Below are 27,947 nucleotides of genomic sequence, written 5' to 3'. Positions count from 1 at the left end.
AGAGGAATCGAAGTGGAGACAATACGGCGCTGTGTCATGTCGTGTCGTGTCCCCTTTTACTACTTTTGTGCGCGTCTGTCGCGCTCTTGCCATGAAAGTACACCAACTCGCCGAGCATTCCGTTTTATTAGAATATCAGGTGACATATCTACATACGCCACTTCATAAAACAGGGTGAGACACATTTACACACGACTCCATAGCATATCCTCCAGCTTATGAGAATGTACTTTTGACGAGGCGACGAACATTTGGCGTGGTGAGACAGAGCTAACAGTTATGAAATCGACAAGTCACTGTATTGTATGCATTACTTTATAATACAAAAACATAAAAAATGAAGCTATGATTCTTGCCTAGAAAAAGCGCGCTACAGAATATTGTAAATATATTCTTCTTTATTTATCATTACCAATGTCAATATCTCAAATGTTAAGCCTCATGGGATATACTTCAGCATATTTCAGTATAAAATAGACGTTTTCTTGCTCCGTAGCACCTGCTGTCTGTCGTCTGTACGGAACTCATTTTGGACGTTCAAGTTACGTGTAAATTTGCACTGATGTCGCTGGTGAGTTGACAGGTTTCCAAGTTGTTTTTCCGAGCACTTTATGTAAACTATTTCCTTTTCGGTGCAGTAGACACTTCTTCCCTTTTTTAGAGACGCTGCTGTCTCTGCGCTGCAGCTGGGAGCTTGAGCGATGACATGATTTTGGCTTCTAGCGCGAAGTGAAACAGGGACACAGAGAGGAGCAGACAGGACGAGCTCCTTTCTGTGTCCCTGCTTCACTTCGCGCTAGAAGACAAAATCATGTTATCGTACCAATTTGCCCAACTGTCTATCCTTTTGCAGAGCTTGAGCGAGTTGGTACCACATACTTAAGGTTTTAAAATATCGCGAATGGCAGGGACCAGAAGGAGAAAGAAGCAGACTGATGTTTTTTGCACTGTTTCATAACTACGAAATGTCTATGCAGATATTTTGCCGCAGGGAAAATAGAACTTGAAGACACAGTAAACAATCGTAAAATTCAGGCTAATAAGCCTGGGTTTTGCAATTGCCTACGCCTTTTCTTCTTTCTTAAATAATTCAAAGGACAGTCTGCACAACTACCCATACATATGAGTAATTCCAGATTTCAACCGTGGAGAAATAAATCAGCATTTAAATGAATTGTAAGTTCGCTTAAGTCAAATAAATAAGGTAAATTTTACAGCAGGTTGTGCGGGCAGTGAGTACGATAAGCAAAATGGCTCCCTCGAGACGGATGTTTTAAATCAACGTCTGATGATGCGTGCAAGCACTTTCGCACGTGCGCCTTTGCAGAAGCCGCTGAAGTTATAAAATGTGGGGATCAGTGATAGCGAAAACTGCTAGTCAGAACGCATTTAAATGAACCGATTCAGCTTTCATTACGATAGCAATTGCGGTGGCGTTTCAGGCGCATTCCTGACGTCGATGTCACCGCGATGTTCCATATAAAGTCCGAGGGCGGGAGTGAAATCATGCGGTGATGAGCCGACGAACATGGCTCAATCTCGCGCATCCAAAAGAAAATGGTGGGGAGCAAACTCGCTAAAACGGAAGAAACGCGTCGCCTTTCATTGCGGGCAAGACACGCGGGGTAGGGGGGAGGACAGGTAAGCGGGGCGTTGCACTTCGGCACAAGCTGCGTATGGCTTGGCTGGGCGCGATCGCGTGGGCTTTATTTTGAAATGTGTCTGCTTTGGGGGGAGCACAGGCTAGGTGGGCCGACACCGCATACCTTTGCGTGGGCTGTGTTGTCACCGCTCAGTTTGCCTTCAAGCGATAGACAGCACGAAGGTCCCTTCACTCCCTGCTGCTGGCGTGCTTCCTCACACCAGCATTTGAACAGCGAGTGTCTGCGGTCATCGAGTGGGATGTGTGTGTGTGTGTTTGCCTGGGCATGATGACTTCGTGCTTGTTAATTTAGTTAGCGAGCGAGTGGTTACCAGCTTTTACGGCCGATAAAGCTACTATAATTATTTATTACGGCTGTCTGCTAATTTGCAATCGGAATCGGTGCTCTGCCTTTCGGGCGAAACTGCGACTTTTTTTAACACAAGCTTAACGTTAACTGTGTGACACACAGAGGCGAGAACAAAACATTGTGGCATCTTCTAGTACAAGCCATGACTGTAGATTTGTAGACAGTCATTCTGCATTCCAGTCTATTTTGCTTCAGCGCTTGTTTGGATACCTCAGTTAACGAGTTTATGAAGTGATTTGGAGTACCTTAGAACTATGTGCTTGTGCTAGGTAAAATCATAGTAAACGCTACTCAAAGCTGAATGAATTGCCGACTTTAAGAAGGTTATGAGAATAAGGAAATTCTGTGGCTTTACCTGAGTGAACCAGGGCCTCACTATGAGGCACACAGTTGTCGGAGACTCCTGTATAATTTTGACAGAGAGCTTTAAACGTACTCCTGTAGCACGGTACATGAGCAATTTTGCATTCCATCCTTAATGGAACGTGGCCGCCTCGGCCATTATAGAACGGGACGTCCAAACAGACACAGTGGCGAGACCTTGTAAGGTTTACCGTACATAGGAATCTGACTGTGGGGATGTCGCCGTCTACAGATGAGGTGTGATGATGCGTCTCTAGCTAGGCTGGTTTTACGCAATGCAGACTGACGACTTCCTCACGACCATTCCATGAAACGCTACTGACTTGACTGTTTGTAGAAGGATGCGCAGTGGCCCGCCGTAGCCATGCAGGCGCCAAAGTGCCATGAGGCCATCGCGCCGAAGAAAGACGTGAGTGGCAGACGGGAGGTCTCGATGCACAAAGATGTTTCGGTCTGATTTGCGAAGAGGTACTAAGGGCACAAACTTTACCGCAGTCCACCGAAAGTAATGGGGCCGCCGGAGTGGTGCGTCCTCGGAGGAAAACAAGGCACCAGGAAGTCTGAAGAGAGCACCGAAAACGAGATCGGCCACCGAGCATATTAGTTCATTGTGATAGACTGTTTGAAGACCAAGTAGTACTATAGCGAAACGGTCAACGCAGTTTTCAAGGTGAAGGCGTGCGGCAAGGACAGTCATCAGTTGGCGATGTAACCACTGGACCTTGCCTTTGGCACCGGGGGGGGGGGGTGTAAGCCATGGTGCGGCAGTGAGCTGTGCCGAGAAGATGAGCGAGACACGTAAATAAGGCGGATTTAAACCGCAGCCCTCGGCTTTTGTGACAGTCCCGCGGAAAACGAAGCGCAAAACTCAGGCGGACACGATGGTATGCATAACATATTTGGCAGTGATGGCTGGTGTGTTGTGGCGTCAGGCCAACTAGAGCACCATCATTACTAGCAGATAGCTGTAACGGCTTGACGAAGGCAATAGTCAAACCACGTCAATTTGCACGTATTCGGAGCGTCTGCCCTGTGACAGGAAATGCTGAGTCGCCTACTGACTGCTGACCCACCCCTTCGCGTGACATGTCATTTTGGAGATTGGCAAGGCATACAAGTGCGAGTAGAGTTAGGTATGTTGGAATTCATACGAGACCATAAAGAGCGCTCGGCGACAAGGCGCTCTGTAGCTCGTATACGAGCCTGTCGTGATGTTTGTGGCGGACGGACGTGTTTTTCCAGGGCTCTGTGGCACCGACGAAAACGTCAGGTTTTTGTGCATGCTTTGAGCTTGTTTCTCTTTTTGATTTGCGATTTTTGAGACTTTATATAATAATTGCCTAGCTTTATTTTTCTCTTTTTTTAATTCCGTGTGCGCTAGTGTGTTTTTTGTATATTTGGTTTGCAGAATATTCGGAGCGTCCTTTCGCGCCACGTTCTGCAGCAAATGCAATCGTGTGGGAAGTTAAATTTTGATAGCCTTTGAATAGTAGTTTGGAAGTGTAAAGAGTAATAGCTATTAGTTCTTTTACTGTGTGTGCATTGGTACCACGAAAACTGTTTTGATAGGACAGTGAGAGCATGGCCGCGTTGTTGTACAGGAGCGAACACGTGTCATACCTTAAGTCTGGGCGACATCTATTGCTTCTAAAGCATTGTTAATAATTGCCTTGCAGCACTTTAAGGATTGTATTTAAGTATACGCATTGTAGACTTCGTTTACTATGCGTAGTAGACATCATATACTTCATCAGACTTGGTCAGTGACCATAATCCTCCTCGTAAACGAAATTGTGTTTACAGATAGCACGAGTTCAGCAGTATTGTCTTTTAGTGGCTACTGTTAGTAGTCAGCTATAATACTTATTTTATAATTACTGAACATTCAGGCGCAATACTAACACACCTTCCTTTGCAATGCATAGTAGTCATTGTAAAGGACAATTTGCAGTTCACTGTAAACATTATGTGCAATAATATAAGCAATACATTTACATGAAGAGGGAACATAGATTGTAAAATAAGCCATAGTAGACTTAGCACGCACCGCAGAGAAGCATGTGCTATCTTATGTTATTCAGGGGTGCACGCGGGCCAGATAATTCCGTTCAGAAACAAAATTTACAATAATTTATTTCATGGGAACGTCGAAGTAAACGTAATACGTATTCCCATAAAACAATGGGATATTCAAGTTTGCTACTGTAGTTTCTCGTTTTCGTGGAAGCGGCGAACTTACACAATTTATAGTAGCATACCACCTATTGCAGTATTCCGTTGCGGGTTCTGTTGATGGTGATATGCCGAAGTGACAGACATCGAAGGCGCCAGCAGCTTGTGAGGATGCAGTCACGGCGAAGAACTCTGTGACGTGGTCGGCCATTTCATCACGACGGACCAGCAGAGTGATTGCCTTTCAAGCTGCTCAATAATAGCCGCGCAGAACTGCCTCCACAACAAGTTCACTGCAAAACGATGGACAGTAAATACGTATGCAATCGTTCTGTCCTCCGCAAGTGAACCGAAACGGTGCAGTCCAATGGCCACTCTTTTCTCCACAGAGATCGACTGTCGCACGTTTGTGTTCACACAATTCAGAACACAGGCCAGCGACTCGACAAGAAACCTGAAAATGTTGGGTGAAACGCGAAATGCCTGGTTAAAATGAAGATTGCTCAGGTTAGGCAACGTATCCTCAAACCAGAGTTAATCCGTTTGAAAAGTCCATGCTAAGCGACGCACACAGGGAGACCTTTCACTGGCGACGGCGGCGACAGTGAACGATTTCATAAGTAGCTGGTCCTCGTCTCTTGAGATGCCCGCTTCAATCTAAATTTCAGTGTGAAGCATCATGTATGCGTGAAAGCACCTAACTCGCATATGAGTAAGCTTTACTGTTGCACGCTTCAAATGCTCACGAACCTTTTCCTCGGATGCTAAAACACACGCTACAACATATTCCGCCAATATCTCTCAGCTCGCCTTGGATGCGAGGTTGTCTTCTCTTGGCTCGTAATGATTAATCCGGTTATTGAGGTTGCAAAGAATGTGCTTCACTTAACTTAAGTTGATCTTAAATGCTGTTTCTAAAAATATGAATCTTTGCGTGGTCCAATTTCTATTTTAACAAATGTATGCTTTGCTTTCTGACTCCCAATCGCCATCGCCACCAATTTCAAAGAACACTTTTCTTTCTCGTGCACCAGCGCGCCCTTGAAAGGTAACTCAGCTCAGGGAAGCGCACTGGCTAAAAGTGCACTTAAGTCTGTCCGTGTGACATGTGCATTAGATTTGCTCGCGAGAGTTTTTCCTGCGAGCTCTGAATAGCTCCCTGGGCTCGGTGTTGTAGCTCGGCGTTGTGCTGCTGAGCATGAGGTCGGGAGTTCGATCCCAGCCGCGGTCGCACTATTCTGATAGGACCGGAACACAAAATATAAATCCGAGTTCATCACTGTCGTATGCCTTATAACCACTTCAATAACGATTAACAACAGGCTGCCGATAAATGTGTGCAATTGAAATAATTTTTAAAAAAGGCGTTGAAGACTCCGTAGAGCGCTTGTCAAGGCGGAATGAGAATGACTCTGTGCATGTCATCGAGACCCGCCATAAAACATGGCAATATTTATTGACTTATTGTAGGACATAGTAGCATACCATGCATGCTACGTTTCTTCATTAAATATATTAAAACACCCGATTGAATTAGATGCACATGTTAATTATTGGGTGCAAGTATTGCAACGAGGAAAAATACATTTCGTAGTTACCACCGAAATGCCCGGCTTCAAACGCGGCCGTGCTTCACCAAAGCGGTCGTCTGGAGCGATACCTTTCACTCAGAAATGAAATGAGTGTAGTTTAGGAAAGCAGAGTGTTCAATCTACTCAAGGCTTAATGTTCGCTGTGCATTTCTTGCAAACACTGCACAGTAATGGCATTAATAAGTCGCATTCACCAACATGTACCCCATGAGTGAACGGGATAATTATTTCATATTTGTTGCACTTAAACCCCAGAACCTGTTAAGCCTGAAATGCATAATAGGTTCTTGGGCGAATTACAAGTGAGCTTGAGCGAAAAGCCAGAGCCTTTACGCGGATACTCAAACGAGAACATCCGCACAGGTTGCGAGAAGAAAACGGTATCATTCGGGCAACCAGTCAAAACTTATGAAGATACAGCCTCTGGCACCCAACCCTTTGTACAGGACTGCATTACAACTGTAGTTGCTGGCCACACAAGTTACAAAAAATATTGCTTCCGAGTTACTAATATTTTTCAATATGATACAGGCTGTAACCTCTACCACGCTGAAGTTTTATTGGCATTTCCAATAGCGACGTTCAAAAGGCAAATACAGGGCACATGCCATCTTTTGGCATTGATACCGGATTGCCTGTGCTCTTTTGAACGGCAGCGGTCTGCGAGTTCCGCGACGTGGGCTTTTCGTTGCCTCGACAGATAGCGCAACGCTGCGCGTCGCCTCCTTCAGGCGCTTTTCTTCTTCTAGCTGGGCAGTGCGCTCTGTCACCTTGGCGTGTTGCGCTGCCGGTCGTGCTCCCTTCAGCCGGTTTCTTTTTTGTTTTTTCGTACAGTTTGGCACAGTCCATATGAACGAGTGTAAACTATGACGTGGTGCGGTGTATTACGGTGTGGTGTGCTGGAGTTTGCAGTTCCACACATGCACTACACACATTTTATAATCGTGGCTAGTATCATCTCCAAGCAATCGGCTTTGCCTGTGGCCAGTTGATGCTTACATACACTCTCGGTTACAAGAGAGCCAGAAGTTTCTTGTATTTAATTTTGATGGCAACCTTGGAGAGATATCTAGCGAGATGCACTTTAATTTCCGCCTTTGCTCATCTCCAAAGAAAGATATGTCCACAGCAGCCGCCGCTTACTGACATGTAGGTCGCACTAAGAAAAACTCAAAATTAGTGAAGCCTGGCATAGCAGCCCTGTGTTTCCGTAAAAAAAATGCCCCTCAAGAAAAGCTGCCATGATTCAATGCAGCCAAGTTTTGATCGGCATATTCATCGTCTTTAGTAGACTAGCTTCCCTGATAACATTCTAAAGGCCGGGATACATGGAGCGAATATGCAACGAATAGTCGGCGTTCGACGCCCGGCGGCTTACGCGCGACGCGCGGCGGTGGAGAAAACGTCGTTCGCCGCCGATCTAGCTGGCGCAGAAAGGTTCGTCGGGCGTCGACGATACCGGAACCGGCAAACAAGCGGCGCCCCAAAGCGAGCCAATCATGGCTCACTATCCGCCCCGACATCCGACTAGGCTTCCCCGCTTACATGTCAGCGGCAATTTCTAAAATTGTAGGAAACACAAACCGGTACTTACCGCGGTGCGGTACTCTCCTTTTTTTCTCTGTTGCCATACCTGGTGCGCCCAATGTTTACGCTGCCTTTTCTTTTTTTTTTTTTTGAAGTTCTATTAACTTCATTAACAATAATTTCTTCTTGTGAAGAAGGAGGCTCCGAATAACAGCCATGGTTAGACAAGCTCACGTGCGCTATTTTCGGGTCTGCTTGCTTCGGCCTCGCGCACGTTGAGCCACAGAACAGAGCCGCGGAGTTGGAGACGAGCACATCATAATTGCATTTCTCCGCTCTTTCTACGCATGCGCGAGGAGCAGTGGTCGCGACGAGCACATCATAATTGGATTTCTCCGCTCTTTCTGCGCATGCGTGAAGAGCATTGGTCGCGAGAGAGAAATGTGGGGACTTTCGGTCCTTGAGATATCTCTTCGCGTAGGTACTACGGAGAAGAAAGTTGTTAGCTCCGTTCGTCCCTAGCAAACTGGCAACGCAATCGACAGAATGCGTTGCCGACAAGGCGAAGCCTTGTCCAAGGTCAGTTTGTTGCCATTTTGTTGCGACGGTAGCATAATAATTCTTATAGTCGCAGGGGGATAGGTTTGGAAGTTAGGTGTCTTCTCGGATAACTTGAGTGGCAAAGCATTACATCGTGCCGATGCATTGTTCATTAGTGTCGTTGAGCGAGGTCAGCATACCGCACACTTAGGAGATTTGCGAGAACGGAAAGAGTTTATGAATTCGACTGCCGTTCCGATGCTTGTTTGTTGCTTTCTTTTTTTTTTCGGCAGTTTCGTATTAAATTCTAATAGTCGCAAGGCGGTACGTTAGGACGTAAGGCGTTTTCTTCGATGAGTTTACTGGCAAAGCATTAGGTCGTGCTGAAGCATTGTTCATTAGTGTCGTTGACATACCACACACTTCAGGGGAATCGCGGGAAAGGAAACAGTTTGTGAATTCAACTGCCGCGCCGATGAATTGGTTCTTAATGTTACTGAGCGTACAACACACTTCGAGATTCGGGGAATGGAACATCTTGTACTCTATGTGAAAGTACTAAAACTTGCGTCGCCATGCAATCCGAGCCGTAAATCGTTGTAAAAGCTGTACAGCCACACTGGAAAAACACTACGTCCTGCGGATAAATACGGAACAAATGTATGCTACGGAAAAATGGTCGTCATGCAATTTCATAGCAGTAGACCCTTTGAAAGCTGCACAGTAACAGTGATATTGGTTACGTGGTGCAGATTCGTAACTATTCTGATGTGCTTGTGGGCAAGGGTAATTAATGAAGGAGCGCGTATTACTAATCGCTGCTGTTACGATGTCTAGCTCATATACGGGGAGCTTTATGTGGGCGAAACAAGGGCTCAGATCGCTACAACCGCGTGCAAAATATTAATAATATTTGGGGCTTTACGTGCCAAAACCACTTTCTGATTATGAGGCACGCCGTAGTGGAGGACCGTAGTGGAGGATTTTGACTACCTGGGGTTCTTTAACGTGCACCGAAATCTAAGCACACGGGTGTTTTCGCATTTCGCCCCCATCGAAATGCGGCCGCCGTGGCCCTGGATTCGATCCCGCGACCTCGTGCTCAGCAGCCCAACACCATAGCCACTGAGCAACCACGGCGAGTCAACCGCGTGCAAAATTGCTCTTAAGGCTTGCCAGTACACTTGTTCGGCGTTTCCGTGCTTGTGCTGCGACAGGAGAGGTGACGGCAGGTGCTCACACTATATCCTCTGACGTGAGCGCCTTGCACTGTTGCCATACTTATCCGCAATACACTCTGCATGTTTGATTGCGCGGCACGGTTGCAATACGGCGAAGCTGACTTTAGGCAAACGGCATTGTGCAACGTTCGAGCCATCTTGTCCGTCACTGCGGATAGAAAACGCATACACGTTCGAGCTATTTGAGCTGCATCATTTTGTCGATGTTTACCCCTCTTTACTAAATTAAGATGATAACGTACGCCTGTGTGGGTGATTTAAAAGATTGATAAAAAGCCTGCTAGCCTATGTGCAGTCAGTCAAAAAACACAATATATGCAAGTGTCCACGCTCCTGTAAAAAAACAAAACAAAAAAACAAAATGCAATTCAGTGATGACCCTCTGGAGGTGGATTCTCACTTATGTAAGCACAGCCGGCTGATCAGTCGCAAAGTTGCAGCCGAAAATAACTTTTTAATGGTCAATATGCGACATTGATAGCGATTCGTTTGTAGTCAGCCAGTGACTAAAGCATTGCACTAAACAGTGAGACTTCGCGTTAATCCGCAATGCTTATGTGGATAACAGGAGAGCAACAAGTGAAAACAATGTTTTCATACACGGCCAGTCATCCATATAGTGGAATTGCGTTTATCGTTGGTGTAATGCTGACGCATTTACTTTAATTCTGAAGTCCAACCTTTACTGCAACTTAGTTTACATTGGCGCAGGTGCTTCTACTGGAAACATCCAAACTATGAGTTATCAAATCAGGTTGCCGTCTTGTAGCTTTAGAAGTTTTCGTACGGTCTTAAGTCATTTCTTAATCTGGAAGAGCTGGCTGATTGCACAAACCACGTAGCCAATATCAGTGTTACTGTACAGCTTTCACAAAGGTCTACTGCTATGAAATTGCGTGACGACCATCTTTCTTTAGGATACATTTGTTCCGTATTCATCCGCAGGACGTAGTGTTTTGCCAGTGTGGCTGTACAGCTCTAACAACGATCTACGGCTCAGATTGCATGGTTACGCAAGTTTTAGTACTTTCACAGACAGAGTACAAAATGTTCCATTCCCACGAATCTCCAAGTGTGTTGTATGCTCAGTTACATTTAAAACTAATACGTCGGCACGCCAGTTGAATTCACAAACTGTGTTCGTTCCCGCGGTTCCCCTGCAGTGTGTGGTATGCTCAACGACACTAAAGAACAATGTATCGGTGCGACGTAACACTTTGCCATTAAAGTCATCAGAGAAAACGCCTCACGTCCAACCGCATCCACCTGCGACTATCAGAATTTAATATGAAACCATCGCAAAAATAAAAACAAAAAAAGTAACAAACTCGCATCGGCAAGGCAGTCGAATTCATAAACTGTTTCCGTTCCCGCGAATCTCCTGGAGTGTGCGGCATGCTGACGTTGCTCGACGACACTAATGAATAATGCATCGGCCCGATGTAATGCTTTGCGACTACAGTCATCCGAGAAGACACCTCACTTCCCAACGTATCCCCCTGAGACTATAAAAATTTAATATGCTACCGTCGCAACAAAATAGCAACAAACTCACTTTGGACACGGCTTCTTCGCCTTGCTGGCCATGCATTCTGTCGACTGTGTTGCCAGCTCGGCTAGGGACGAACGGAGCTAACAACTTTCTTCTCCGTAGTACCTAGGCGAAGAGAAATCACAAGGACCGGAAGTCCCCACATTTCCTCTCGCGACCACTTCTCTTCCCGCATGCGCAGAAAGAACGGAGAAATCCAATGGTGATGTGCTCGTTCGTTGGAAGAGCCGAAATTAGTTTACCCGCCCAGTGTTGCCACAACGCATAGCATCGCCGCTTTCTTTAAACTACATCGTCACATGAATGTCTCAAACACATGAAAACACTAGAAATCATTTCTAAACAAAATTTTACGCGTTGTTAGACTGTGCCGCAATTCAAAAGCGATAATAGTTGTCGTTAAAGTTTTTTTGGTGTCATGTGTTTCACTACAGCGCATTTGCCTCGTCTAGCCACACTGATAACAACGCAGCGACTCGCCGGCGGCGGCCGCCGTCTCTTCGCTCCATGTAGCGCAGCCCGACGAACGTACGGCGTCGCGCCGCGGCAGATTTTCTGCCACCCGGACTTCGTCGTGAAAGTTCGCTCCATGTATTCGGGCCTTAAATACGTTAGCCGAACGAAATCGAATGGGTTGAAAGAGTAAGCTGGTTGCAGGCACACGTACGTGCCTATAGGGACCCGTAAGCGACCGGAAGCTACTCCTTATATCCACAACTTTTCACACTATGTGAAAAAATAAACTCAGTGCCCTTCCACTCTATGAAGAAGGATGAGCAGCGAAGCTGTGTATGTGGGCCTTTTAATGACAAACAGCACCTCTGCCGCGGGTCGGCGCGGCATTGCACTAACTTCGGGATCGGCCTACCTGTGGGAGGTGCTTAACGCCTGTATCACCTTCGCCGCGAGTCTGCCCGACATTTCACTATCTCCGGGATCAGCCCCCGTATGCGGAGTGCGGAACGCCTGCTTCACCTCCGCCGTGGATAGGCCCGGCATTGCGCTATCTCCGGAATCGGCCCACGTATATGCAGAGAACGCCTGCTTCACCTCCGCCGCGAGTCAGCCCGACATTGCACTATATTCGGTGTCGGCCCACGTATGGAGAGCGCTTAACGCCTGGTGCACCTCCTCCGCGAGTCAGCCCGACATTGCACTATCTTCGGGATCTCCCCATGTATGTGGAGTGTTTAACGCCTGCTTCCCCAGCGCCGCGAGTCGGCCCGTCGGCCCGGCATTGCACTAACTTCGGGATCGGCCCGCGTAGGGGGGGGGGGGCAGCGCTTAACGCCTGCATCACCTTCACCACTAGTCTGCCCGACATTGCAGTATCTTCGGGATCGCCCCATGTATGGGGAGTGCTTAACGCCTGCTTCACTTCCTCCGTGAGTCGGCCCGGCATTGCACTATCTTCGGGATCGGCCAACGTATCGGGAGTGCTTAACGCCAGCTTCACCCCCACCGAGGGCCGGCCCAGCATTCCACTATCTTCGGGAGCGACCGACGTATGGGGAGTGCTTAACGCCTGCTGCACCTCTGCCGCGAGTCGGCCCGACATTGCATAATTGTCGGGATCGGCCGACGTATGGGGAGAGCTTAACGCCTGCTTCCCCCTCTGCCGCACCCGCCGTGGTTGCTCAGTGGCTATAGTGTTGGGCTGCTGAGCACGAGGTCGCGGGATCGAATCCCGGCCACGGCGGCCGCATTTCGATGGGGGCGAAATGCGAAAACACCCGTGTGCTTAGATTTAGGTGCACGTTAAAGAACCCCGGGTGGTCAAAATTTCCGGAGTCCTCCACTACGGCGTGCCTCATAATCAGAAAGTGGTTTTGGCACGTAAAACCCCAAATATTATTATTAGTCGACCCGTTGGCCCGGCATTCCACTAACTTCGGGATCGGCCCACGTATGAGATTGGGTGGTGATTAAGGCCTGCATCAGCTTCGCTGCGAGTCTGCCGGACATTGCACGATCTTCGGGATCGGCCCAGGTATGTGGAGTTCTTAACGCCTGCTTTACCTCCGCCGTGGGTTGGCCCAACCTTGCACTATTTTCGGGATCGGCACACATATGTCGAGTGCTTAACGCCTGCTTCACCTCCGCCACGTCTCGGCCCGACATCGCCCTATCTCCGGGATCGGCCCACGTATATGGAGTTCTTAACGTCTGCTTCTCCTTCGCCGCGGGTCAGCCCGGCATCGCGCTATCTCCGGAATCGGCCCACGTCTGGAGAGTTTTCGCTTACAGCGACACGAATATATTTCCTTTGGCGGTAGAGTTAGACGGCTTCGCTGTAGATAGTTGCTACAAGGCATCGTCTACGAGTTGTGTTCTCGGCGCCATGCAAGCAGTGAATACAGTAGGAGGGCCGAAAACCGGAAAGCTAAGAGCATCTGCACTAGTCGTCATGCTAATACATTGAAATAGTGCTGTACCAGTGTTGTCTGCCGCATAGCGTTGTCGTCTGGTAGAGTGTATATTAGACAGATGGGACACTGTGCCAATGTTCGATTAAAAGAACAAGAAGCTTCTGTGACTTCATGTAGAGGGGCAAGCTTGCCTGCTAATTGCCGATTGTGTGGGTGCTCTTCTCTTTTTGCCCAAATAGGCCCAAATTGTTGGCTGAAGAGCCACAATATACGAGTGAGAAGTGACCGAAGCATATGAAACACAAAAACACGGTCACAGTAAGTCTTTGAGCGCACCATCCTTATCGGTATAAGGTAAATAATTCGATTATTTGGAGAAATTATAGTATTGTAATGTGTCAAACAGCAATGCTCTTGTGTCACGTGTTTATGTGGTTTATGTATGCTGAATGCGCGTTTTGGTTGCCTCTCCACCATTGTGTTTCATTGAACTTTGTGGCTAGACCCAGGGTGTGTAGTTGTGCTGTTTCGCTCCTCTTGTCTGCATGTCTGTCAAGGCTTCGTTTTTGCATTTTTGAATTCATTCACGCAAGCGCTGTAACGAGGTGCGCCACGAATGCACTGGGTATGTGCCGATCTGTAATGAGTTTCTCACCTAATATAGTAGCCCAGTATGGGCCACTGGCTTCGCGGTAAGCGAAGGAACAAAGATTATTGTTCGAAGGCAGTGGCGCGCTACGCTCTTCTTCACGGAAGCCACGCACTGACTTCTCAGCAGAACCACTATATGATGCAGCGTGTCGAGAAAGAAGTACGAGACTGTAGCCTGGTTGCTGCGTGAGGACTTCGTCTGCGTTGGCGAACACCGGCGCGCCACGTATTTCGAAGGCCAGGGCAGGCTTCACGGCGGTGACGCTAGATGGCGCGAGTGTTTCTAGGGAAGCGAAAAGCGGACTCCCGCTTTAGTACATGCCTCTTACATTACACGTTTCGACAGAGGAAATACGTTGTGTCGCTATATTGATTCAATTATGAATGCCTTACCGTCGACAGTCATCGTGAGATATGTTCTACGGCACTTTTAACGCAACGGCATTAAGGGCCCCGTGTCGCAGAAAATCTGGCCTAAGCACCTTCGGGCATGTTCGTTTAATAAAAATGAACCGCTAGCCACGCCTGGCGAACCACGCTGGCCCTCCGTGGGGCGGCGAAGCAACAGTGAAATAATTGGATTTCTCAAACTAAAATGCGTCATGAAATTCGCAACTACGACTTTTACAGAACATACAGACATGGCATTGTCCGCTTGTAGTTTGAATATAAGAGAAATCACAATTATGTTACGCGAGAACTTTCAACAATGTACCCCTTTACCAGATGCCGTTTGGGGTCTGTCTAAGTAGGAGGGGCGTGTGCCACTGGGTTCCATCCAGCACCATCCACATAGTGTTGCAATGGTGCTACAAGGGCAGAAAAAAGAGCCAGGAAGCTCGCCTTCGTGCTTAGTGTTCGCCGCCATCGTTTCCAGGAAAACATTATGGTTACATAAGGTGCAGTTGCCGGGAAGCGTCAGAAGCAGTAAGGGATCTTTGAATGCTATCCCTTTCCACTCTAAAAGGCGCAACTTAAGTGGCCTGAAATTTTGTGCTTCCCACTTTGCGTGCAGTACTTGAAACCTCAGACAATGCTTGTGTCGTTTACAATTTCTGAAGCATTTCTGAAAGAAATATTTTGTTAACTTCATAAGCTTCCACTATTTAGAGAACCAGGAGCTCTAATTATATAAGTGTAATACACCCTCCGGTTGTGTTGTCACTCCAACCTGTAACGATGGCGTTGTCAATAGTATGATGGCTAAAATATAAAATAAATTATTCAGTATATATTTTGGATAGCCATCTATAATGATCTTTCAAGGTGAATTATCTTCAGCGTTCTTACGCTCTCCAACAAAAACTGATGTGCTCAACGGCGCACTTCATTCCACTCCACAATATTTTCAATGCTTGAAGAAACATGCCTCATCTCTACAATGAGTGCACTGTTTCATAATAACGGAAGCTTTAGGCTCAACTCCTCGGCTGTTTCATGGAATTGAATTCAAAAGAAGCAGGGCAGGTGCTTATAAACCTTTCCGGATACGACATGAATAGAAATAATAAGTATCGGATATTAAATCTGATATCGAATAGTAAATTACAAGCGCCTGTTTTATTGGAGAAACATTTATTTCGCTATATTTAGGCACCTACTTGAACTAACAGGTTAAGAAAATAGAGAGCCAACTATCTCGGAAAATTGAGAAGAGCTTTTATGTCATGAATAGCACAAGTTTCATAAATATCAATGACTATCTCTCGAAAAGCGTTAAGTAAATGGCTGCTGAAATTAAAGAGGAAAAGTTGCGCAAAAAGAAAATAAAGAGCTGATGGAGGACAAGCGTGCTGCATACACATGAAAAACGACCAGCTCCAAGAAAAAAATTACTGGTCGCTGCATGAAAGATAAATTCGTTTTTTTCCCCAGACTATAGAAAGTGGGATACCCTTCCCGACACGGTTGTCAACGCCCCTACTAAAATGTTTTCTGCTGCGCTCCGGCAGCATTTTCGCAATGAGTGCAGTATGACTTACAGTGTTATCATATAGTGTGCGGCTGTCACCTGCTGGTTTCACTGTAATCTGTGTCCACTGCTCTAACCATGCCAAACATTTTTTTATGCCGTACTTGTAACTTTTTGCGTTTACTCATGTATAACACCCCCCTTCAACAATGCCTCAGGGCGAATGTAGGTATGTTCATAAATAAATAAACTAAATAACTACGTAGATTGCAAGGAACACAACAATAAAAACTAGATGCAAAATTCACAGGCTATCGTGCTACCTTTAGCCGCGTATCCAAAGCAGAGCTTGCATTACCCATTTCTAATTATTAAATAATTATTATTATTTATTTTTATTTATTTGTTTATTGGGAAGTAAAATTTATTTTCTGCATTGCTTCATAAACATTTGCCATCGTTTCATTTCTGAAAATTAGCGATATTCCATTTAGCAGAGAGTAACCGAAGTTTAGCAGTCTGCTGTTGCAATATATTTTAGTTAGTTTCAATGTTAGAAACTACCTCATCGTTGCTTTTTCAAATGCGGATATGAATGGTTAGAATTCGCATTCGAAACTTCGAGTATTCGCGAATCCCTAGAAAGAAATTTTTGCGCTTTTTGGATAGGCTGAAGTAGCTCTGTTTCTGTGAAAACATTAAACGGCCGTGAAAATATCGCGCTTGACTCATACAAGACCCACAAAAGCCACTTACTAGTTTCCATAATCCCAAATGCGCAGTTACAGCAAACGTGCTTTGAAATTAGGTTTCCAACACTGATCCGTGAATTTTAGCCATCATAGTGTATGCGCGTTTTTTTTCTATTAAAACAAGTTCCCTGCTATCTTAAATCCAGGGATGGGTCTAGGTTATGCGTACGCGAGTTAGTGTATTATTTACTAGAATAAACATATGGTGCACAAAAATACCTTTAGTGTAGACCCAGTAGAGATAGAGGTGGGGTCCTTGTTTAACACTCCGTGAACAGCGGCAGCAAAAACATTGTTACAGACACAATAATACTCATATCTGCTGACTTTCTCTAAGTATTATACATTTAATTTAACTCCGAACTAACGGTGGTGGCTTCTGAAATCTCAACTATTTTCACGGAAATGAAATGAACAATTGGCGTTACTTTAAGGAAGATACTGGCGTGTAGTATTTCCGTTCCTTTTTTTTCAGCCTTCTGCAGGTGGCTCTTCACAATGAGACACGATGGGTATTTGGGCCTTTTTCGTCGTCTTTCTATATGCACATTTGGGTGCGCAAGAAAGAATGTCATGAATCAAGTTGAAGTAAGATATGTGAATGTCACTGTTTACCGAGGTATGTCTTGTTCTTCCAGTACATTTCTGTCGCGAAAATACAACCTTTAAATATATCCAGCTGCAGCAAACTTGTAAATTAAATTATTTGCATTCAACATCAATACTCAATGGCAACAGTCGTTGAATTGGTGAATGTGCCATATTCGAAATATTGGGAACAGTGCAAGAAGAATTGTAGCAATTGATCATTGTAGAAATGATTATCCCCTATGAGCACTATATTCACCAGAAAACAATTACTGCCATGTCAATCACATCGAAATAGCACGCACATTTTCGCCGTTGCCGTTCTGTTCCGAATAAAATTCAGAGCAAGGAGAACAAGTGGGCTGCGCCCCATAAGCTGGGGCTCACGCCATGTGGTATGGGTGCGACAGCTAGCGTGATGGCCATGCCAGTGGAGTGTTGGTTTATGTGTGACGCCTTGCAGCGTGCCCAGTGTTCGAAATCACGTGATCAATAACACGCTTCCTCAATGCCGAACAGAAGAAGAAAGCGCGCATCTTCAATTCTAGCCCGGTCATGGGTGCATGCGGCAATGCAAGCGTAAAATATGCCCCGCTAAATTAGGATTAGTATAACAAAAACGTACTATTTTATGGTCATATTTTCAGTGCCATAATTTCTACTCGGCCGAGTAGAGACAACTGAGGTTGTACGCGCGCCATAAGGTACACTTCGACTGAGGTGCAGGCTACTAAATGAAGAATATTCTTGATAATAGGGTGATAAATATCAAGTGTGAGCGTAGGCTTCAAGCCTTAAAGAATATGTATAAAATTAAAAAGGGAGAATAGCCTTCTGTGGTTACCAGAAAGTCCCATTAGGAGTTGTGATGCTTTTCTGTTACATGGCGATAAACTTATGTGTATTGGTTTTCACTACAAGTGCCTCATACTTAGTTAGGAGAAGCAATATGTGAATAACCTAAAAGGAAGTTTACGTACACACGATACAAAAAAATTAAAAAGTCGCAGTGGCGAAGCAGCGATTGCGGAAGAATATTAGCAGAGAGACGTGGAAGGCAACGACACCATTTTTATTGGCCATACCTTGTAAGCATTCGCTTGTTACCTAAATTAACAAGCGTGGTGTGAGCGTGCACAGCAAACATTAACACATCACATTCGATGAATGCGGACTCGCGCTGTCGAAACGCTGGTGTGAGCAAACGCGGCAGGAGCAGTGACCAAAGTCTCCGTCGCGCGGCCTATCGCTTCAACGTAAGCTCATCGCCGAGATTGCACAGCACGCAAAGAGCGGCGAGTCGTGGACGGACCAGAGTATGCCCCCAACACAAATCGATCACAACATATGACCGAGCGATCGCGCGCAGGCATCATACACGCAGTTGCCGCCGCGTTACAACGCCGCCCCTCTCCCTCCCCTCCCCTCCCCTCCCGTCTGTGCCCCGCAGCACTGTGTTCCCCGCGCGCGGCGGAATACGGCGCGCAGCAATCGTCGGCTCCCTTCGCACACTTTCACCAGCTTCGCTGATTACTCATAATCATGTCTTCTGGCCAAATAACTACAAGTGCTCGTAATTGTGGACAAAGGATCCAGCTCAAGAAGAGAAACAATGAATATTAGAGCGAAAGCTCTACTATGCCATGTATCCCAAGGTCATTCATCGCGTCGCAAGAAACCTTCAGCCACAGGAGCGCAATTGTGGCAGCTGTGACGCTACACCACGTGATCCACGGCAGAGAGTCGTAACAGCTGCGCTCACTCGGAGCCTCGCCGCGGCAGTAACAGGTGAATAGGATAGAGTTCTTGGCAGCTGCTTTGCCGGTGTTTGGTCACTAAGTCTCGCCATGGATGGCGCGCCGGCTCGGTCATCTGTGCTTGCGCTACAGCGCAAGTTGCAGACTGAATCCACTCTTCCAGTAGATACAGCTAGGCAGCTGGCTGCGAAATCTCAAGCAAAGTCAATTGAATTGAATAGACTTTATTGATAGGAAAAACAGGGAGGTCGACCTGAGCTAGTGCGCTCTAGTCTGCTACTCTGCACAGGGGAAGAGGGAAGGGGAGTGAAAGTCCTGGGATGGATGATGATGATAAGAGAAGTGGTGAGTGCTTATGTACATGGGACAGTTGTCTCGCTAGAGCTGCTCGTCGAGCTTAGTGTCCTTCAGAAACTTCAACAATACTTTTGTTGAAGGCATTGAAATTGCAGTGTCAGGCCATGGGCCGACGATAGCTTTCTCCGTCGTGGTTGCCTGCCAAAGCTGGTTAGGAAACTTTCTAACGCCCTACGCTCCAGCATATATGCTGGGCAGTCGCACAGTACATGTTGCAGTGTTTCAGGCATCTGGCAGTGTTCACAATCAGGGCTATTCGATTGGCCGATGAGGTGCGCGTAGCGACGGGCAAAAGCAATGCCGATTCGAATCCTGTGTAGCAATGATGTTTTGCTCCATGTAAGCTTCGGGGCCAAACAGAATTTACCGTGTGGGTCAATCCTATGTAGACGTCTGTGAATGTTGTCATAGTTGGCTCTGTAAGCCTTTGTAAGGTCCTGCATGAGTGCATTGATCATGGAGTTAGTGTCAGGTTGCGAGTAGGCAATCCCTACTTCATCAGAGGAAGAGGAGGCTGATGTTGCCTCACTGTCAGCGAGTTCATTGCCAAGAACACCACAATGACTATGCACCCATTGAAAGGTGATCACGTGGCCACTTAAGCAAAGTCAAAGTTGCCTGGTGAAACAACGGAGCAAAGGCAGGGCAAATTTGCACGTTATAGAGATACTTACCAAGTGCGGAAGCGTGCGAAGATCGAAGCTACTGCAGCCGCCGCCATCGGTCAGCAACGGGGAGAAGGACGTGAAGCCGCGGATACTAGCAAGGGCCCGCACAACGAACGTTCGACGAACCACACTTTTCGACGGGCGGCAAGCTCGACTGCGACGGCCATGTTTCACTGCCACTTGACGGACAACGCGGTCGGCAGCGTGTGTAGCGTGTGTGAAAGATGGTGGCCTAACTTTAATGAAGCACTGCGTGCATAGCCTTTGCGAAACCAAACTAAACAGACGTTTCGCTCGTGATAACTAGGTCTACAAGGGTTAAACCTCAGTGTATTTTCGTAACAGAAAGAAGATTTTTTTATGCTAGAGTTAACCTACTTGACTTATTTATTACTGCTGACATATAAAATGCTGTTAGAAAGACCGTGCTGAGACAATGGATCAGCTATTGGTGGACCGTGGTGAAGGCATCGCACATGTTATTTCTGTAGAAATTTGTAATGTAATGTAACCTACCGCTCTGTGCTCTGTAGCAATTCTGCACATCAATTCAGGAAAACAGTCAGGTGCCGCAAATAGGAGTAGAGCTACATCTTTAGATGGTACAGCGTCTACAAGTTTCCCTCCCGCGCACTCTGCTTGTCACAACCACGCAATACAATATTGTGAAATGAAAGACACAGAACATAACGCTCAGACCCATAGATGAGTCAATGAGGAGATTCCTCCCTTATACTCTTCTCACTAATCCCCTTCACTATGAGAAAGGATTTGAAGTGAAGTGTAAGAGCCTTTCAAAGTTTAATTGGAAATAAAGTGTATCAAAGAAGCGAGATTCAAGTGCAGGACCTTATTCATCAGTGGATAGTTGAAGTTGTTTCAGTGGTGGCCGTGGTGCTGGGCTGCTAAGCACGAGGTCGCGGAATTGAATTCCGTCCACAGCGGCCGTATTTCGACGGGGGCGAAATGCGAAAGCACTCGCGCACTTAGATTTTTATGCTAGTTAAAGAACTCCAGGTAATCCAAATTTCCTGATTCCCTTACTATGGCATGCCTCATAAAGAGATCGTGGTTTTCACATGTCAAACCCATTAATTTCGTTTCAAGCTGCTTCACTGGAACTGCCGCTCAATCTTTTGGGCATCTGTATATCAGTGTTCTCTTAGTATCCAACTTAATGGAAATATAGTAATCTAACAGAAATTTTGTTTGACAACACCGCGAAATTTTCATTTAAAGTTGAAGAGATGTTCTAGGCTAGACCATTATAAGAGAGTTGACAGACCGATTAGTTCTATTTCTGCTTAATTATGTCATAAAGGCAAATTTTTGTTTCGATTGATGGATCCTGAGTAAAATTTTGTTAATAGAACTCACTCGTCTCGGTTGTTGCCAGTTTGTTGATGTAAATATCTATGTTCCTGTCGGTTTGCAGGACACTGACTTTCTTGAAAGTGTTCTAGCAAGCCGTGGCACGATATTTCACTTACTGGAAATTTAAATTCACATCATCTTTCAGGCTGCTTAAAAAGTTACGTGCGGTAAGCTCTTGAGGAATTAGTGTTTAGACGTCAACCTTTCTAGTGAAAATGCGTCACCAACTAGATTTGTGGATAACCAGTATCTCTCTGCAATCGACCGCACATTGTCTTGCCCTAGTCTATCTGTGTGTTCCAGGTGGGCTGTTGATTGTGCCTCTAATACTGACCATCTACCAATATGCTTTTAAACGTCCTGCTCTATCACCACCTCGGATGACCAATTTTGAACTTTTGTAAATAACAACACCACTAGGAAGCCTTCTCGGTCTGCGATTTCGTTCCTGCCTGATGAGTGTAATGACCAAAAGTACAAAGACACTTTTTCTGCCCACGAAAAGTCTAGGAGAACTGTGAATTTCCAGTATGGTCTAGTACTCGTACTTATTAGAGTCCTTGGTGGAATAAGACCTGTTTGTGGAACTATAAATGAAATCCAGCAGCCCGATTGAAGTTGCTTCAAGTTCTTACAATACTTAAGTTTCACAGATTGACAAAAAATTGCCCGTTGCAGATTAGAGTTACAATCCTTGAGATGCAATGTTTGGAGAGGCGGACATCACTTGCATGAGAAATCGAAACACATATTAAAGTATTTACGAAAAATTCACAAATTAACTTCCTAACTAATTATTCTACGGCACATACTGCAATTTACGAAAGGTTGCTGGTGTGTTTATAAGGCCTATCAACTTGAAATGAATTTCTAGAATAGCACCCCTTTGGAAGTATGCGTCCTCGCACTCGCCATACAAAGGCTCAGTTGTTCCACTTACCTTTTTAAGAAAACAATATTTATGCATTGGAGCACACAATTAAGTGGAACGCCTATGCACATCATCCCACATTTTGGGAAATAATATCTCGAAACTGGTGTCCACCTGGAAATATATTTCAAAATTATATGTTTTGCACACTCACCGGCTATAGTTTGTAAATTGGATTAGCTGCCATAAAGTCAATAATTAAAGAATACTTAATGAATTTCTGTTAATAGTGGTACACGGCTTTCGATTTCTCGCGCTATTATTATTCACGTTTTGAAATTATTCAGCTCAAGGATAAATATATTGCTTTCTGCCACAAGTGTTGTTTTTAATTCTGTAAAACCTAGAAATTGCCCCTTCCCCGCCTTAACCAGTGCAAATTCCAATTCCAATTATTACAATAGCATAATATCTTTTCTTGTAAAAACATCTTCCACGTTGAAACTCCATAGCGAAATTCAATTTTTCTAGTATCCTGACTGCAACATTGTTGCAATGGCTATCTATGAAGCGACCGCGTTATACAGGGAGATGCCTGATGCGAAGAGGACATTATCGATTTAATATATTTTAGGCTACGTACCACTCAAGCCACTGTTATACATCCATTACTTGGGAAGGACCAGAAGTGGGCCCCTACCAGTACCTAATACGTCTTATCAAAGCTGACTGTTCGCGCACATGGACCTTTAAACGTACGCAGTCACCCAACTTGTCAACAAGGCCTTACAGTAGCCTTTAGCAAGTTGTCTATTCGGGTACATACACCGTGACACATGTTGCCAACTTGGCAAGAAAGCAGCCAGCACACTATTAGTGACCCAAGCTGACTATGCTTCAATAAATGTCAATGCCTACCGTGAAGCCCAAACTGCAAGTGAACGCGAAGAGCCAAAGACGGGGATCGCTTTAATATTTTCAACATGAGAAGATCGCGGCCGCCCAGCGCTTTAGGAAAGAGCGTGTGAGATAAGTTTGTCACAAGATGGGCTTCACTTATTGTGAATGCATGTTGTTATCCCCATTGTAATGCTTGGAAGGAAGTGGCGCTTAGGGATGAGGAAGTGCTTGGGCGCCATAGAAGAACGGTGAGTGTCTAATGGCGTCATCTGCCGATGCAGTCGGTCTTCTCGTATGTTTATATGAATTGACTGCCATTACCATCTCTGAGAAATCGTAATCTACGCCAGCTGTTACTGGCAGATGTGATTGATAAAATTGATGTCACTCATGATGTATTTTACAGGCTGCTGCTTCTATGGTATATTCTGCATAAGGAACTCTTACAAACTACGAAAACCACGATGCGGGAAGCTTGTATGCCACTATGAAGACAGGAAACTGGCGATTCATGGGTCCAAGAAAGGCCTTTTGTGGATATCGTGAACCAGAGACTCGCCACTTGCAGTTCTTAGTGATTAAAACCCGATACTCCGACACTATGGCGGATGGAGCTTTTCGCCACCAGTGAGCGCTCATTCATCACTGACGTGGACCACTGCGTCAAGCATAATCAAAAATGCTCTCGCTTTCAATTGACACAAAAATTTTGCTGCGCAGTTACCCAGCGCCTACCGGTGGTGCAAAAAAATTGCGTCAGCCATGCCATCCACAAATCGTATTTTATTCGCTGAGCACTGCACATTACAAAGTTCAACTGAGCATTTTGCGTATATAGCTTATAAATACTGTGCAAGGTATGGACGTTTGGGGGGAGGGGGGTGGGGGGCGCAGTGTAGCACACATCTACGCGCTCTCCAAAGAAGCAGTCGAGGAGCCGTGATGGCGGGTGACTAAGCACCCTTTTGCTATCGCGCAGTGCCTTTATACACATGCATTGCATGACGGTAGATCAGATCCTGCACTCGGCGCTGCCAATGCCCGTTGAAGTCTTCCGTCCAATACGTGAAGGCGATTCCAGCACACTATGAGCGCCACAAGAAGCTAAGCCTGTTTAAAATGGAAATTTTGCTTCACAAAAAGCTTAAGTGGCTAAATTAAAACGTGCCGTAATATTCGGCATTTACACATGACACCTACTCCAATACCTTTCAACCAAAGCATTTTTTTGTTATCTTCTCGATATTCTCATAAGAAAAAAAGAAACTGTCTGTTAAGTATGTCTCATTTCCAAGTGTAACTGACGTAAGGTTAAAGTTTTATTAAAGCCATTATCTGGTCTTGTCAGACACCTGCCTACACTGCAACCCACACGTAGTCTGTGAATATGTTTGGTTCGTATGTTTGCTTCAATGCTGTAAGTACATGCAATGCAAGCCCAAACAGAGAGAGAAGAGTAAAATGAAGGGCAGGAAGGTTAACCAGAGACGCGTTCAATTTACTTCCCTGCACTGGGGGGATGTGGTGAAGTAATGATAAGAAAATAAGGAGAGAGAACAGCATAGCTGCCACTTCGTCTGGAAGTTACTACCCACACCTCAATCGGTCACTAAGGTTGGCAGAGGTGGGCTTATCACGCGCAAATATTGGTTCTTGAGATGGAACTGCACAGCATGGGCTACATACCTGCGGTCCGCGGAGATATGCAATATTAACACTTTGTTGCAGTCACCGCACTATAACTATAATCTAGCACACGCATCTAAATGACAGCGGTTACGTGTTTCAACCCTTGAAATCATTGAGAATGGGTTTAGAAACTGTCATCACTAATTTTATGTCTGCTACTGGACGAACGCCTTTCCCAGCTGTCACCATTTACCCATGTATTGCGCTCGAGGATGTGAAGTTGCGCCTTCATATTTTTCAATGTCATCACGTCACGTAAATTTATGTCGCCTTCGACTGCGCTTCCTTTCTCCTGGCGCCCCTTTTGTAACGCCTTAAGCCCAGTGCTTGAATCCCTCAGCTAGAAAGATGGCTGGTAGCTCCGGATTTTCGCCCCGTTTGCTGTTTTTTATCCCCGTTACTGGAACTCTATTGTTTATGGACCGCTCTGGCGGTTCGTAATTACTACTGGCGCCTATCTACAAGGTCGCTCGTCATATACACCCTCCTGCTGCGTCGTCCAACTCGAGTTCTTGCGCGGCTTCGCGAGTGCGAATGCCCCCGCGGCACTCGCCGCGTCGGCGCAGAGCATCCAAGCTGCTGTCCGCTGCGTCGAAAGAGCGGAACGTTACCGATGCAACTGCCATCCAAGTGAGGAGCGTCTCCTTCGTGGGGACAACTGCAACGTGCGAAAGCGGTACCCTGAGCATGCATACCACCAACATGGCGCAGAACAGCCCTGCTGTCGTGGCGCACGCACACCTCGGCCAAGAGAATGAAGGAAGCTACTGGCCTTCCATCGGATGAACATGTAGCTCCAGCCGCCCCGAAAATACCTCGCTCATCACAAGGCCTGCCCGCACGACCGACACGCACGTGTCCGGAGTCGCCAACGACATCATGGTACAAAGTTGTTATCAAGCCTAGTGCTAGATATGACATGTCCACTCTGCACAACCGTATCATTCAATCGGCCCTGGACGCCTGCCTCGAGACTTCGCGATTTCAAGGTTTCGCTCTACACAAACCCACTAATACGGTCTCAGTATGAGTGTCTGCTATGGTACTAGTTCATAAATTCGAAGAACTGCAACAAATACAAGTCTCGGAAGAATGTGTCCTTCCAGTCCCGGCGTACCTGGCCAGTGGTACCGATTTAAGACGCTACGTTGTTAATGGCGTTGACCTTGACGAAGAACCGGAGAGGCTCCTGCAGGAACTGTCGTGCCAAACACATAAGGGCGTGGCTGCTCGCTACCTAGGCAGCGGTCGTAAGTGCCTAATCACGCTTCAAGCTCCTAATTCCCCACCTCAACATATCCTGTATTTCGGTTGCGTACAGCGCCCGCGTCCGTCCAAGCCTTCCGTTGTGTACTGCTACTCTTGCTTTAGACCGGGACACATGAAATTATCCTGCCCCTCCCCACCCAAAGTCCACACCATGGAGCCTGAACCGTCAGCATCGTTTAGATGCGGCCTATGCCGAACAAATGATCATGACATCACTTCCACGACGTGTCCTACGAAGTTTAAGGCCACTAAGAAGGCTCGACAACGCCATTCTCGACAGCCAGCAAGGACCTCTCTAGATCCATCAATGAAACAAATCCCTGTGTACAACCGTTACGCCGTTCTGGCCTCGCTGGAAGAGGACGCTAGCCAGGTGGCAATAGCAAGTACAGCAACAAGTGATGCTGCCACTTGTACGTACAGCGCAGCTGTTAGGTCGTCCACTTCACGACCACAACGGGCATCACAATCGGTAGAAGACAAGCCGCTTCCTTTGGCAGACGAAGAGTTCGAGATCGACGCTCGCCTAGCCAACCTTGAAAAAGAAATCCAACGTCTTAAGGAACGCCGTACAGTGCTCGGGCGTCGTCATGACGGAGCGCGGCCGTCGCATTCGCTGTCGACGTCTCGTCCTGCTCATATAGCTAACCCGGCATCTGTGTCGAAACCTCTTTCACCCCAAGAACTCCTGCGCTTCGTTGCGCAACAGCTCCAGCATCTCACCTCGGTTGTACTGGCCAATCTTAACCTATGATGGCTGCTACGTCTTCAAGTGTGCCAGAAGGCATCTTACAGTGGAACTGTCGCGACATCGCGGGGAAGGTCGGAGAGCTGCACCAGCGTCTCAGATATGGGAAGCTGCTTGTTTGGGCTCTACTGCTTCAAGAACTCAACGGCCTGCCACCCATTCCAGGATTTGCGGCATACTCATCGCCTTCAACGTTGGATCGTAGGAGTACTACACCCGATTTCCGTCTAGGAAAGGCTGTAGCGTTTGTAAAATGCACTCTTCATCAGAGTCGCGTTGATCTTTCACGGTGGTGTACTCTATGGCAAGAAGTCGGGGCCGTATTGGTTCGTCTTCAACACATGGACGTTAGCATCGTTTCGTCCTATGCCCGCCCCTACAGCAGTCGTGCGGCTCGGTTGTGTCTCGGCTGGCTGGCACACCTACGACAGAAACATCCTGGTTGCCCCATTATGGTCGCAAGAGATTTTGACGCGCCCCACATCACATGGGGATACGCTATTTTCAGTGCGCGTGGTACATGTGTGCTGGACACCTTTATGGACGCCCAATTCACTCTGCTTAATAATGTGTCAGTGCCTACTCGTCGGTGTGACCACCCTCGCGCGCCACCACAATTACCGGAATTACCTTGGTGGCTAGGAAGGGCGACCGTCTCGTAGTCATGTGAACCCGACTGCTGGGGTAGCGGCAATCATCCGATTCACCTTGGCTTATCTTCGGGCGGAACAGGCCACCTCCGCCACCTCCACCGACTATGTGGAGTGGTGGACTGGGATCGATACAGGGTGGTATCAGAAAGCAATGTATCCTACTTCATGCTGGACCCGTCCCATTCGCTTAAGGCGGCTTTAGTTGAGGCGACATGTACGTCGTGGGTTGATGAATCGCGAACCGCTCCTGATTCGCAACTTCTGAGTCTCTGGGCGTCGCGCCACCAAGCAGAACTTGCATCAGAACGTGACGCTGCATCAAACACCCTTCCCTTAGAGGCGCAAAGCCTTACTGCAGTAGCTCGGCGCCATGAACCCCGCTTAGAACGT

At 46.6% G+C, this 27,947-nt stretch overlaps 1 long non-coding RNA gene across 1 annotated transcript; it reads left to right on the top strand.

Annotated features, from left to right (window-relative positions):
- LOC142560858 (uncharacterized) lies at positions 1-23,963 on the top strand. The gene is made up of 4 exons (XR_012823453.1): positions 1-174; positions 497-571; positions 17,159-17,302; positions 23,605-23,963. It is a non-coding gene; the product is annotated as an uncharacterized LOC142560858 (long non-coding RNA).
- Positions 23,964-27,947: the final 3,984 nt, after the last annotated feature.

The sequence above is a fragment of the Dermacentor variabilis genome, chromosome 10, assembly GCF_050947875.1.
Source record: "Dermacentor variabilis isolate Ectoservices chromosome 10, ASM5094787v1, whole genome shotgun sequence".
Classification (NCBI taxonomy): domain Eukaryota; kingdom Metazoa; phylum Arthropoda; class Arachnida; order Ixodida; family Ixodidae; genus Dermacentor; species Dermacentor variabilis.
The sequence above is the reverse complement of the archived record's forward strand: the minus strand, read 5'-3'. Positions and strand labels throughout refer to the sequence as shown.